This window comes from Nycticebus coucang, chromosome 10 (genome assembly GCF_027406575.1).
Source record: "Nycticebus coucang isolate mNycCou1 chromosome 10, mNycCou1.pri, whole genome shotgun sequence".
Classification (NCBI taxonomy): Eukaryota; Metazoa; Chordata; class Mammalia; order Primates; family Lorisidae; genus Nycticebus; species Nycticebus coucang.
The window spans coordinates 21,616,983-21,631,224 of record NC_069789.1 but is presented as its reverse complement, the minus strand read 5'-3'; the positions used below and the strand labels follow the sequence as shown (position 1 = coordinate 21,631,224).

At 41.0% G+C, this 14,242-nt stretch overlaps 1 protein-coding gene across 9 annotated transcripts in view; it reads left to right on the top strand.

Annotated features, from left to right (window-relative positions):
* Positions 1-772: 772 nt before the first annotated feature.
* The window catches only part of LYST (lysosomal trafficking regulator), a 205,892-nt gene continuing 192,422 nt past the window's right edge, over positions 773-14,242 (top strand). For all 9 annotated transcript variants that reach the window (XM_053605218.1, XM_053605216.1, XM_053605215.1 and 6 more), the window contains exon 1: positions 773-845. The gene's annotated coding sequence lies outside the window, so the exon portion shown is untranslated. The remainder of the gene's footprint in view (positions 846-14,242) is intronic.

Genomic DNA, 14,242 nt, shown 5'->3' with positions numbered 1-14,242 from the left:
TTGAGGCTGTGTCTCAAAAACAAACAAAAAAATCCAACATCCTTGTATTGAATCTAGAGCTCCCACTTTCTGGAAAGACTGATTAAGGCATATACAGCGCAGACTGTGCACTATATGCAAATGTGTTTGAACAGAACTAAGTTGGAAAATACGCCTCTGCACTAAATTAATTCTACCGTGGATTTGCAAACGTTTTTCGTTTCTTGAGAGAAGCCTACGGTAAATTACAATATGGGTTTTTCCAGATCAGGTCCCGGAGGAAGGGTGGAGGTTTCTCGTGGAGAGCCTTTTTTCCTTCTCCCAATCCCTTCCTATTATTTCTTCTATCCTTATCCTTCGGACGTACACAACGGGACGTGACATTCTGTGTTGAACGTAGGCAGCGGACGCTGCGCAGGTACTAGCTCCTTTTCAAACGATGCTTGCTCTTCGCAGGATCCGAAGCGGCCCACCACGCAGAGCAGAGAGAAGGCGCGGTCACTGGGGTAGGCCTCCCCCGCCTTGAGGAAACCCCACAGCCCGAAGCCTCGGCCAGGCGGATCGGCCCGGCCTTCTCCTTTCCCCATTGGCTCGGCGGCTTTTACGTCACGCCTGCGACGCTAGCGTTGCTCTCCCAGAAGAGGGCGGGGCTAGGGGCGAGCAAGGCGGGGCCAAGTGCGCGTGCGCAGGAGAAAGGCTGTGCGTCCGGACAGGAGGGAGGGAGGGGGTGGTGTTCCCGGTTTCCTGGGTTACCTGAGGGGGCGGGGGTGGGGAATTCGCGGTGGCGGCTGCAGCGGCCGCAGAGGCGTCTACTCGGATTCTACGTGTGAGCCAAGTGCGCAGCGGCGGCAGTGGCCACAGAGCAGGTAAAGGCGGTCGGCCGGGGCCCACGATGCCGGCAGAGGGCTCAGGGTACTGGGCGCTATGCGTGGCCTGGAGGGAAGGCGCTTTAGGGGTGGTGGCAGTCAGCCCGGGCTGGGGATCGCTGCTGTCGGGCTGAGGGCGCGGGGAGATTCGGCCTGACTTGCTGGTCCCGGGCTTGCTCTTCAGCTTCGGGGCTCCGGGATGTCTCCCCGCAGCGCCAGGCCGCCTCTGACACCGCTGAGCAGCAGCGGGCGGGAGCTCGGCAGGGCCCCTCCAGGCCATTTGCAGCGACCGCGCGGCCACCCGGCACTAACTTTTATTTCCCGGCGCGCGAGGGGCGAGGTCGAGCAGGCTGGCGAAGATTTACTGCTACCTTTATTGTATTTTTTAATCTCGTGCCCCGGCACTCCCTCATCTCAGCCGGGCCTGGACTGGAGTTGACAGTTTCCGCGCCACCACCCTGTCTGTGGCTCCTAGCACTCTGGCCCCGCGGTACTCGCCCACCTGTCATCCACTGTGCGCCTTGGTTTGCTGCTTTTTATCCTGCCTGTGACATCCTTTGCCCGGGCGAAGGCTTTCTCCGCGGAATCCCCTGAGACATCTGCTGTCTCAGGCATCATTGGAGCCTGCTGAGATGCTCCTTTGCTTTTGATGGGGTTAATTGTATGGGAAATAACGCAGTTAGACACCGGGTTGTTTAGTGGTGGAAGGGAAACAGAGGCTTTAGGAAATGCTTCCTTAGCCCTGATTCTTACCGGGTTAAACAAAACATAGCAAAACATCCCCTGTAAACTCAGTAGATGATACACGCCCAGTGACAGCGCTTGATAGTTTATGGGATTTCTTTTAAGCAGATAGAAAATTTTAAGGGAGTTGAATACGTTCGTGTAGAATTTGTGCCAGTGTTTCCTTGAAGATCAAATTCAGCTTGCATATTCCCTAGGGTTTATTTAATAGATTGCTAGGACAAACTGAATAGGACTTTTCTTCCTGATGACTCTTGGCTCTTCTTTCTATTACTTTAGACACCTAGAAACCTTATACTAAATAGATGACTCTAAGCTTTAGTTTTATAGATGTAGTTAATTTGAGTTTTTTTTTTTAGAGAGACAGAGTCTCATTTTATCGCCCTGGGTAGAGTGCCCTGGCGTCACACAGCTCACAGCAACCTCCAACTCCTGGGCTTAGGCGATTCTCTTGCCTCAGCCTTCCGAGTAGCTGGGACTACAGGCGCTCACCACAACGCCTAGCTATTTTTTTGTTGCAGTTTGGCCAGGGCCAAGTTTGAACCCGCCACCCTTGGTATATGGGGCCAGCTCCCTACCCACTGAGCCACAGGCACTGCCCTGAGTATCTGTTTTAAAGAGCTCTGCTAGTAGCTAGCAACTCTTTTTCTGATAGCTCTTTGCTATCATCTACATTGTTACTGCAACGATTGGAGAATTTGGAGAAGATAGGGCATAAGGAGAAATTGAGTTACTATAATTTAATTTATTTGAAGACTCTGTAAACTATAACATTATATATATATATATTTAGTAAATACTTACTGAGCGCCTAGTGTGTGCCAGACACTTTTCTAAACAGGTAAATATACCCTCTTTTATGGAGCTTATATTCTAGTGGGGACCTTAGGCAACAAATAAAATATGTGTTATGTCAGATGGTATTAAGGGCTAGAGAAAAAGTAGAGAAGCGAGAGCACAGGGAACAGGGAGAAGGTTGTAGTTTCAACTAGAGGTAGCCATGGAAGGCTTCCTGGAGAGGAGGATGTTTAAGCCAAGGCCGGAAGGAAGTGAGGGGTAATCCATGTGCCTCTCTGGGGGAAGAGTGTGCCTGGAGAGGGAAACACACTTGCAAAAAGTCTGAGGCAGGAATAGTATGCTAGGCATGTTTGAGGAAAGCAGAGAGAGGCTGATTTGGCTGTGGTGGAGTGAGCAAAGTAAAAGTACAGGAAATAAAGCCAGAGAAGTTAGTGTGGTGCGAGATTATATAAGGCCTTGCGTTTTTTTCTGAGTGAGAAGGGGAAGTCTCCATTAGAATAAAGAAAGGATATAACCTGACTTACCTTTTAAAATGGTCCTTGTGGTGGCTGAATAGAGAAGACTTTTCTGAGGGGGAGGGCTTGGGCAGGGGCAGCAGAAGCAGAGATATCAGTTCAGGGACTGTTGCCACAATCCAGGCCAGAGCTAATGTAGCTTGGACAAAAGTGGAATTGGTGGAGGTGGTGAGAGGTCATTGATCTGAGGATAAATCGAGGCTAGAGGTGTAAAGGATGCCAGAATTTTGTCCTGAGCAAGTAGGAAGATGGGATAAATACTGAGATGAGGTTTATGAGAAGAGTACGTTTGATGGAGAGAAGGTTAGGGGTTGTTTAGAAGACAATAAAATTAGACATTCAAGTTTTTAAAGAAAAAATTATTAAATGATACTTGTGGAAAGAATGGCAAGAGAGACTGTACAGGACCATTGTGATGGGTAGAGGGGCCACTGCAACAGGGTCCTGCAATACAGGAGAGAGATTGGGCTCAACTCCAAATACTGCATGGGCAAATGGAAATTTATAGCCAAGGAGCAGGGCTGGAAGACAATTAAGAGGAAACATCAGGGCCATCTCAATGGCTCATGCCTGTAATCCTGGCACTATGGAAGACTGAGGCCGGTGGATGTCTTGAGCTCAGGGGTTCAAGACCACACTGAGCAAAAAAGCAAGACCCTATCTCTGCTAACACTACAAAAACTAGCCAGATGTAGTGGCAGGCACCTATAGTTTCAGCTACTGAGGAGGCTGAGGCAAGGGGATCCCCTGAGCCCAAGAGTTTGAGGTTGCTGTGAGCTAGGACACCACTGTACTCTACCCAGGGCACAGAGTGAGACTCTGCCTGGAAGAAAAAAAAAAAAAGAGGAAACATCAGGAGTAAAGGGGACTCTGGCTAAATCAACCTAATAGTAATCTTGCCAAAGACAGGCCAGAGAGATCAGATTGGAATCAGTCTTCACCTGGGAATGGTGGAAGATGAAGAACCTGGTCAAACATTGAGGGTCATCACTTGTTCAAAATGGGTATGCTAAACAGACTTAGCAGGATTCTTCGCTAAAACTGGATTTTACAAGGAGGTGCACAGATGGGCCTACCAGAGGATTCGGAATCCTAAGTAAAGTTTTGCCAAGCAAAAAATCTTTGTCAAAGTGGAGATTATTAGTACTAAACTCCAGGGACTTTGCTTTGAAGAAACTTTTTGTATTACCTTAACTATAGGGTTAGAATTTTAAGCCGTAAACTGCCAATTTGTATCTCATGCTTGTTTTCTTTTCAGTTCTTTTGGACTTCCCTGGTATTCTTTTCCCAAATGTAGTTTTGTTTTTGTTTCTGTTTGCTTATACTTTGTAGTTTCAGTTGTAAAGAAAGCCATATAATTCAGGATTTCAGAGTATCTTTCTATTTTCTTGCTGCATTTAATTTGAACTCCTTCATCTGATTAATTTTTTTCTGGATTATCGTTAGTTGCCTGGTTTAACATCAGGATTTTTAAAGCCAATATGGGGCTGGTAAATATGGAGAATGAAGAGGTGAAGGATCTCAGTGAGTAAGGAGAAGGACTAATGGGAGTAAAAGAGTACTAGAGATGGAAAAATAGGTATGTGTGATGTGAGAGTCTTAAATGTAAGATTCTGGAGTGGGAGTGGTTTCAGGTGGTGATATGACTAAAGAAGGACTGATTGTGGTGGGTCACCAAGATTAATAGTACGAATTATAATAATACTAACATTAATAAAAGCTGCTATTTATTGGTGCTGGGTAGTAGTCACAGGTTATCATACTTAGTTTCACAACAATCCTGTGAGGAACATATTAGCATCACCATTTTACCGATGAGGAAAACGGGGCTCAGGGTGGTTAAGTACCTTTCCCCAAGGCACAAGCTAGGAGTCTTTCCAGCTTTGACAGCCTTATGCCTACCTACTAACCCATGCTGGCCTTCTGCAAAGTAGGGGTCATGAAGAAAAGGAAAGCAAAGAGCTTTAAATTTAGTGTGTTGAGACTAATTGTTCTCATGGACAATGAAGTCTTTAGATTACCAGCTTGTATAGAAAGGAAGATAGTCATATGGCGCAGTTCTCGGTAATGGGGATTACCGATTCAAAAGTCAATAAGTGACAATTATAAATATAGCTACAATATAACCTTTAAAGTGTATAAGATGGGACAATGATTCACAAGTTACCTTGGGAAACCAGGGTAATACTGAGTTGTTTTTCTGGTCTGGTATATAGTGCTTTATTAAGGTGAAGTGAGCCTCCTGTGTGAAGGTAAAAGATGTAGGGAAGTTTATTAGCACCAGAGATAGGGTTCCTACAGATAGGAGTAAAAGAATCCAGGGAGGAAGGAAAATTTACCTAGTTGTGCGTGAAAAATCAGAAAGGATAGTTGTGGGTAGGTAGGATAATCATGTAACTCATTGACCAAACTGGTGCCACTATGTTGTGAGTGAAAAGGGTGTCATTAATAGTTACTCTGGGACAATACGTATAACCAGGACTGTCTTAGACAAATCAAAATGTTTAATCATACCCGTGATAAGTAACCAGAAAAGTTATTACCTTGGAAAGGGGTTGTAAATGTCGAGAATAAATGAATTGAGCCCTAAACTGGAGGGGCATAAATGGAGCTTACTAGCATAAGACTATTTTATTTAGCTCCATGACATTGCTCTGAAATAATCTGGATACATCTTATTATATAAGGATCTGAAGATTTGAAGAAAGTTCTAGATTAGTCATTTGGAAGTCATTAACATATAGGTGGTACATGAAACCTTAGAAGTGAATGAGATTATCAAAGGAGAGTGTAAAGAAAGAAAAGTAAGGAGGAGGAGAGAGTCCAGAGGCTTACCAACATGAATGGCAAAGGAGAATGCAGCCAAGGAGTCTGCCAAGGAGTGGTCAGAGGAGTGGGAGAGAAACTAAAAAAAGATTGACATGTGTGTATATATATTATATATAAACGTGTATCTATACCAATCATCTCACAAGTTAAAGGAGAAGAGAGCTTTTTAAAAATGAATGGTCTGGTCAGGCGCAGTGGCTCACACCTCCTGGCACTCTGGGAGGCTGAGGTGGGTGGATTGCCTGAGCTCACAGGTTCGAGACCAGCCGGAGCCGGAGCCGGAGCGAGACTTCATCTTAAAAAAAAAAAAAAAGAAATAGCCGGGCGTTGTGGCCTGTAGTCCCAGCTACTTGGGAGGCTCAGGCAAGAGAATCGCTTATCCCCAAGAGTCTGAGGTTGCTGTGAGTGGTGACACCACCATACTCTATTGAGGGTGACAAAATGAGACTTTGTCTCAAAAAAAAAAAAAATAAGAATGGTCTTATATGCTTTATGTTCCTCATGAAGAGAAGTCAAGTAAACTAAGTACTGGACTGTACCCACTGGGATGGATTTTGGCTGTTGGAAGGTTATTGCTGATCTTGGCCTGAGTAGTTTTGGTAGAGTAGTGTGAACACAAGTCAGATGGCTGTGTGCAGAGAGGTCAGATCAAGTGAGAAGGCCACTTCCAGGACAGGCTGCTCCTGAGTCATCTTGAAAGAGATGGTGTCAAAAGAATTTTTTTTTCTTTTAAAATATAGGCAGTGAAGAAACCAATGGAAATGAGAGTTTTTTTTTTTTTTTTTTTTTTGTAGAGACAGAGTCTCACTTTATGGCCCTTGGTAGAATGCCGTGGCCTCACACAGCTCACAGCAACCTCCAACTCCTGGGCTTAAGCGATTCTCTTGCCTCAGCCTCCCGAGTAGCTGGGACTACAGGCGCCCGCCACAATGCCCAGCTGTTTTTTGGTTGCAGTTCAGCCGGGGCCGGGTTTGAACCCGTCACCCTTGGTATATGGGGCTGGGTTTGAACCCGCCACCCTCAGTATATGGGGCCGGCACCTTACTGACTGAGCCACAGGTGCCGCCCTGGAAATGGGAGTTTAAAAACTAAGAGGGAAGCTGGAAGTTGAACCAGCGCGTCTTAGTAATGTGTAGTCAGTAATTGTGTTGTCATCAAAAGGACGAAAGTAGGAGGAAGATCCCTTTTAAAAAATCAAGTAAGACCAATTTCCTAATGACTAAAATTTGTCAAAAACCTAGAATGGGTAGGTAGTGTTTATTGAAGAGATAGCATTCCTAATTTGAATGAAATACTGGAAAATTCACATCCAGAGTGTGGAATAACTCTAGGATTTTATTTTCTACCTTTAAGACTTTTTTTGGAATGGACTAATCATGTCCCACTTCCAGGATTATTGTTGGGATGAGTTTGCTCTTTTCTAGGAATTTATTCTTATGCTTATATATCTCTTTTTAAATCTTAACTGTGTCTGTACATTGGAAATATTTTCTGGTTAAGACTATTTACATTTTTTGCTGTAGTGCCGTTTGATTCTTAGCTGAATTCAGTCTTTGGTAGTTTCTGTTTAATTAGCCTAAATGAAATCAAATCTATATGCTCTTTTTTAGTATTGTGAACTTTTAAGGAGAAATAATAGTATATTAATTTTTTTTCCTTTCTCTTTTTTCTTTAAAATTGATCTGATCAAGGCTGGGCATGGTGTCTCACATTTTGTAATCCCAGCACTTCGGGAGACTGAAGAGGGAGGATCACTTGAGGCCAGGAGTTCAAGACCAGCCTAAGCAATAGTGAGACTCCCATCTCTACAGAAAAATAAAAAATTAACCAGGCGTTGTGGCAGGCGCCCGTAATCCCAGCTACTTGGAAGGCTGAGGCAGGAGGATCGCTTGAGTCCAGGAGTTTGAGTTTGCAGTGAGCTATGATGATACCAGTGTACTCCAGCCTGGGCAACAGAGTGAGACCCTGTCTCAATAAAACCAAAAAAAACAAAACAACAATAACAAAAAAATAAAATTGATCTGATCAAAATATGATTTGCTATAATTCTTATTAGTTCTATAGTTCCCTTGTTTTAGTTTCTTAGAAGAATATTATGACACTGAGTTCGGATGAGTGTGAAATTAAAAAAATGGTTAGGATTATTTACTCCTTTTATCATAGTAATGTGGCTTTTTTGAAAGGGCAACAAAACCTTTATTAGTTCATAAAATGGATTCATTAATACTGCTTTCAGATATTCATTCATTGAAGTACAAAATTCAGTGTATCCTGGCCAATGACACAGGTTTTATAGGGGTAACTTGGAGGATGGCTGCATTTATCAGCTTGCATCAGCATCGTAACCTGCTTTTTATATTCGCTTGTCTAGACTTTGTTGGACCTTGACTGCATTATTAGTTAGAGTTTGTTAAAGATTAGAATTCTGTCATTTTAGGAATTTCTTCTTAACGATGTTTCCAAAGATAGTATATAATACTGATAATTCTTTTTGAATTTTTTTCTTTGTTAACTTTATTTAAAGAGTTTGGAGAATACTTCTAAAGTCACTAGTTCTACATTGTGAGATATATTTATTTTCTTCACACCTTATTTTTAAAAGACAAAACCTGATTATATTACTTTAAGGAAATATTAAGATGTATAATTTTAATATTAAATTAATTTTGATGCTTATTGCAATTTTTTTATTTTTTATTTTTTTTAACATTTGGGTACAATATTTAGGTTCTAACTTCCAGGGTACAGTTCCATTTGTAGAAGAGCCCCTCACCCAGGAGGCGTGTTAGACACCCTCACCTGCACATTAGGGGAGATCCTGCCTCATGCCCTCCCTCCTTCTGCCAAATGTCCTCTCCCTGACCCCCCCCCACTTCTCTCTATCCCCAAACTGGACTATATCAATGTTTTATTGTTCTTATGGACATGTAATTATTTATATATTGATTTCATATTAGTATGGAGTACATTGGATATTTATCTTTCCATTCTTGTGATACTTTACTAAGAAGAATGCATTTCAACTCCATCCAGGTAAATGTAAAAGATGTAAAGTCTCCATCCTTTTTAATGGCTGCATAATATCCCACAGTCTACATATACCACAATTGGTTGATCCATTCGTGGGTTTATGGGCACTTAGGTTGCTTCCACGACTTGGCAATTATGAATTGAGCCTCAATAAACATTCTAGTCTTACTGCAATTTTCAAATATTGTACTGTCATAAAAGTTCACAACCCACAGAGGAATTTAGAGATCATCTAGTTTTTTTTTTTTTTTTTTTGTGGTTTTTGGCCGGGGCTGGGTTTGAACCCGCCACCTTGGCATATGGGACCAGCTCCCTACTCCTTGAGCCACAGGCGCCGCCCTAGTTTTTGTTTTTTAAAATATATATACATGTATGAAAATTGGAGCTCCTAAAGAGAATTTGAGGCAAAACAGAAAACTGAGACTCTCTTAACTTTGTATTCTTAGTATTCTACTATACCACCAACTTCTTGAACATTTTAATGTATTTTAAGATAGTAATCCCATAACCATAAGATGCTTATGCATTGTAGAAACCTATAGTGTTTGGTTTCCAGTGATCAATTTACTTAATGACTTTCTTTACACAAGTCTACAGTTAGATCACAGTGATAAAAACTAATTGTGATCATACCCAGTGTGATAGGAAAAAAATTTAGTGTGAGTAGAATTTGAAATGCCTTTGCTCAGAAAGTGTTTAAGTATCTATTCCTTTCTTCTGTTCTGTGCCCTTTCCCTTAACTTTCCATCTCTACGGATGGTTAGAGAACAATAGATTCAGCAACCATATCTCAGTTTAATCTTGTTATCTTCCTTGGTATGAAGTGTTTTATAACAATAACACACTTTTCTATAATTGACTACCTCAACTAAATTTTTTCTTTCTTCTGAAGGAAAGCTACTTTTTTGTGTGTCTGCAAGAATCGAGAAAGAGTAAGAGGAAAGTAATGCTATCTATAGTTGCAAGGTGTCTTAAAGCTTATAAATATCAATGTTCAGTATCTCTGACATTTACAGAACTTTCACCTTGTACAAAATATATACGAAAAAGTGTTGATCATCATAGTGTTGCTGTAGAAATTATTTTTATTTAATTTCTTTAGGAGATATAGAAAGTCTAATTGATTTTAAAGAATTTTTAAAGTATATTTTCTGAATTATCATCTTTAACATGGTATAAACATTAACATGGTATAATTCACAATTTTATTGCTGGAGATTTTTTTTTTTACTATTAAAAATTTTTGATAAGGTTTTTTAGGTATTTCTGTAGCACTTTCCTTAATACTTTAATGCTTGCGATGAAATAATTAAAGACTTTTAGAAATGTATCTGTTCATTTCTCAGCGCCTTAGCCGTGGGAAGATTTCCTAAAGGTATTTAAATGTTAAAATGTTGTCTATCAAAGCTAGTATTAAATAAACTGCTATTTCTTTATTGAACTCTTATTGTTTGTGGTGCTATGTTAGGCACTAATGATTCTTTTTAACAAATAAGATCTGGTTTCTCTTCTTAAGTATAATCTACTGGGTGTCCCGTAGGTCACCATACATATAAACATACATAGGGAAAATGGAAAATTGTAGCTAAATGTATCTTAATTTACAAAATATTCATGACAAAATTTTACTAGATATTTATAAGGTATTTCGCTACCTGTTGACATATAAATATAAAAGTATTAAAAATATAAAATATGATTGTGTTAATTTTTCTTATGACATCTTGTAGCTTGAAAAGAAACAATAAAATTCTATAATATAGTGTGAAGAATGCTAAGATAGAGGCATGTAGAAAAGTAATTGAGAATTAATGTGAATTTCTATAGCAAGAGCAATATGATAAAAAGTAAAATAATGTTGAGAAAGTATTATTTATAACCTTTGAAGGAATTGTGGGGTAGTACAGTGTATTATGAGATTTTGTTTTGATATTAGAAGGGCTAAATTGTGGCGGGTATTGTATATCCTAACAATAAGGAGTTTGGATCTTATTCTTTATGAATTGAAGTGTCATTTATGATTCCAAGGAATATGAGTGACATTTTTAGCAATTGTAGTATTTGAATTGGATGGAAAACAGACCAGAGGCAGGGTGACCAACCAGGAGATTGTTGGTATTGCAGTTAAGGGAGGAAAAGAGCCTAAGAATGCTTAGGCCTAAGTTCACAGGGGAAGGGAAGGGAAGGACCAGAGTTAAGGTGATGATAATAACAGCTTATAGTTATTGATCTTCCTACAATCTGCCAGGCATTGCACTATGCATTTTACACGAGTTATTTAATTTTAATATTCACAGCTGTGGGCACTCTTATGAACTCAGTTGTATAGGTAAGAAACTGAGGCTTACAAAGAGGAAATCAAATACCCTAGGTCGTAGAGCTAATGAGTAGCAGATGGAGATGGGAACCGGTAGCCTCTCGAGAGGGAGAATTGAAGAGGCCCCAGATGAAGTGCTGTTCTGGTTTCTCATCTGAATGACTGGGTAGGGGCCATTAACTGAAATAGGAATGAGGAAGGAAGAGCTGGTTTGTTAGAGGGAAGAGTCTGTGTGGCTCAGTGAGCAGGGCATTGGCCCCATATACCGATGGTGGTGGGTTCAAACCCAGCCCCGGCCAAACTCCAACAAAAAAAATAGCTGGGCGTTGTGGCAGGCGCCTGTAGTCCCAGCTACTGGGGAGGCTGAGACAAGAGAATCGCCTAAACCCAGCAGTTGGAGGTTGCTGTGAGCTGTGATGTCATGGCACTCTACCAAGGGTGATAAAGTGAGACTCTGTCTCTAAAAAAAAAAAGAAAATAGAAATTTGTATACAGAATACGGAGAGATGACCTGAGTCTGAATCCTAGCCCTGACAGTAGCTCTGCGATCTTGCTCAATTGCCTAATCTTACTATGCTTCAGTTTCCAGCATGTGACAATTACTGTTTACCTAAAGTGCTTACAGTAGCACTACAGTACCGATGTGATCAATCACTGGAGGTGTGGGTTAGAGCATCATTATCATTATTCTATAAAAATCCAGAGGTCTGTTTTGAGGATGGATGAGGTAGTCAGTATAAAACTTCTGGCACATTCCTTTTAGCAGGAATTTAAAGCCAGGGAGATGATTTGCCTGGACTGACCTTTATATTGCTTTTAATGCAGCCTCACCATCACCACAGTGTCTGAGGATTTCCATCTTTTTATGGTGCTCAGGGTCAGATGCAGGTTCTTACCTTAGATACTGGTTGCTCAATTTGTTTTAGAAAAACAAACTACTTGTTAAGAGGAAAATTTAACTACAAGTTAAATTTGGTACATTTTAGGGTGACTTCCTTTGGATTTCTGTTAAAATTTTGCCTTGCTACCCTGTGCTCGACTTTTCTTTATTTCCTGGCCAGCTTTGTCAAATACCTGGAGCCAGAGTAATGTCTCATCCCTGGGCAGCCACAGGTTTCAAGGCAGCTGGAATGGAGTGTTAAGTAAGACTTAGTGGGCTTGAGAGAGAGGGGAGGGAAACAGTGTTATTTGTTGAAAAAAAAAAAAAATAGTTGGGCCATTGCTTTCCAACCTCCCCCAAAACCACTGCTCTTATACATTTTTTTAGTTTTCTTTATTTGAACAGCCCACACATTCTACATAAATTGAAAATATTTCCTTAAACATGTTTTCTACTGTAACTTAGCCTAAATGCATAGTACAGAAAAAATGCAGGAACAGTATAATCACTTACTTCTGTACTCACTGAGTAAGGATTATTATAGTTCACATTATTAATATGGACCATCTAGGTCAGAGCCAACTTTACCCAGTTTAGAGCTAAAGGTGTTACTTCTTGTTAAAATGTAAATACTTCCCTCTAGGAGGGGCAGCATTTTTTTTTCTCCAATCATTTATTTCTTGTATAAGTTAACACATACAGAAACATTTAGAAAAAGATAGCATGAAGTTTGCGGTGCTCGAAAGGGTGAAAACAGCATAGGACAAAGAGGAAGGGTCACTGCCTGATTAAAGTTGTGGTTAGTGCCAGACCTGATCATTCACATGCTCTGTCAGGTAGCATCTGAAATACATAGTTTGGCTGTAGGAATCTCTGAAAAATTTCATGCAACATTAAGAAAAACATTGGGTAGGAATCTGTAGACCTTGCTGGTAAGACAGTGTTGGGGAAATCTCTTAACTTCCATCTGCCTTAGTGTTCTTATTTGTAAAGTTTTAAGGTTATGGTCATTAACCCAAAGGTCATTTAAATTTCTGAGTCTTGATAGTAGAATAGATTTCTCTTTTTAATTTTTTTTTTTAAACAGTCTCACTTTGTCACCCAGGCTGGAGTGCAGCAGCAGCATCATAGTTCACTGCAACTTCCAACTCCTGGGCTCAAGCTATCCTCCTGTCTCAGCCTCCTGAATAGCTGGGACTATGGGCATGTGCCACCATGCTCAGCTAATTTTTTCTATTTTTAGTAGAGACAGTGTGTTGGGGTCTTGTGCTTGCTCAGGCTGGTCTTGAACTCCTGACCTCTCCTACCTTGACCTCCCTGATTGCTAGGATTAGTAGACACAAGCCACCACACCTGGCCTAAAATAATTTATTAAATGAAAATTCTGTCAGTTTTCTTTTATTGCCAGTCAACTTGTTTCTTCAGTGTTGGTTGACGAAGTTTGTTTTCAGTTGTAATTACTTCTTATACTTCAGTTCAGTTTGTTGCAGTTACTTATAAATGGTTGTGTTCCAAATGCTCTTTTTTTTTTTGCAGTTTTTGGCCAGGGCTGGGTTTGAATCCACCACCTCCGGCATGTAGGGCCAGTGCCCTACTCCATTGAGCTACAGGCGCTGACCCCAAATGCTCCTTTTTAAGATGGTTGTTTAGAATGCAAATTGCCCTACCAGATAGTGTTTTATATGTATATATATACTTCTAAGGATTCATCTTCTCCAGGGCATGTAAACTACAGTCTATCTAAGTGTGGCATTGTGAGAGGACCTTGGAGAGGAGGCTTGCAGAAGTGCTGCGATTACTCTTCAAGTTTAACTGGCTTACTGTTCGCTTCACTTACTTCTGGACTCCTTTCCCCACATCACTCGAGCGCCTACAAGTGGCTTGGGGATGGAGGAATCTCCTCTCCTTAGCTTGGCAGTCAAAGTATCTGGAGAGAGTGTAGCAAAATATACAAATAACAATTCAACTTGGAACTCTGAGTTCATTTTCCCATGGAGGCATGGGTTGTTACTCAGACTCTGTAGTGTCTGTAGGTCAGAGCCTTAACATTTCCTTCCTGAAGCTGTCATAGTGTTAGTGTCTGAGGAGCGGGAGACCGTCCTGACTTGTAAGAAGGTATGACATCCTGACTTCCAATCAGATAGATGCTCTCGAGTGCACAACTCAGCGTCAGTTTGTCAAGAAGGGCTTGGCCTCTAAACAACTGCTGTTGTTTCTTTTGACGTTAATTAGTTCAATTCAAGTTGAATATGTCTCCAAATATGATGAATTGTCAGTAATTATG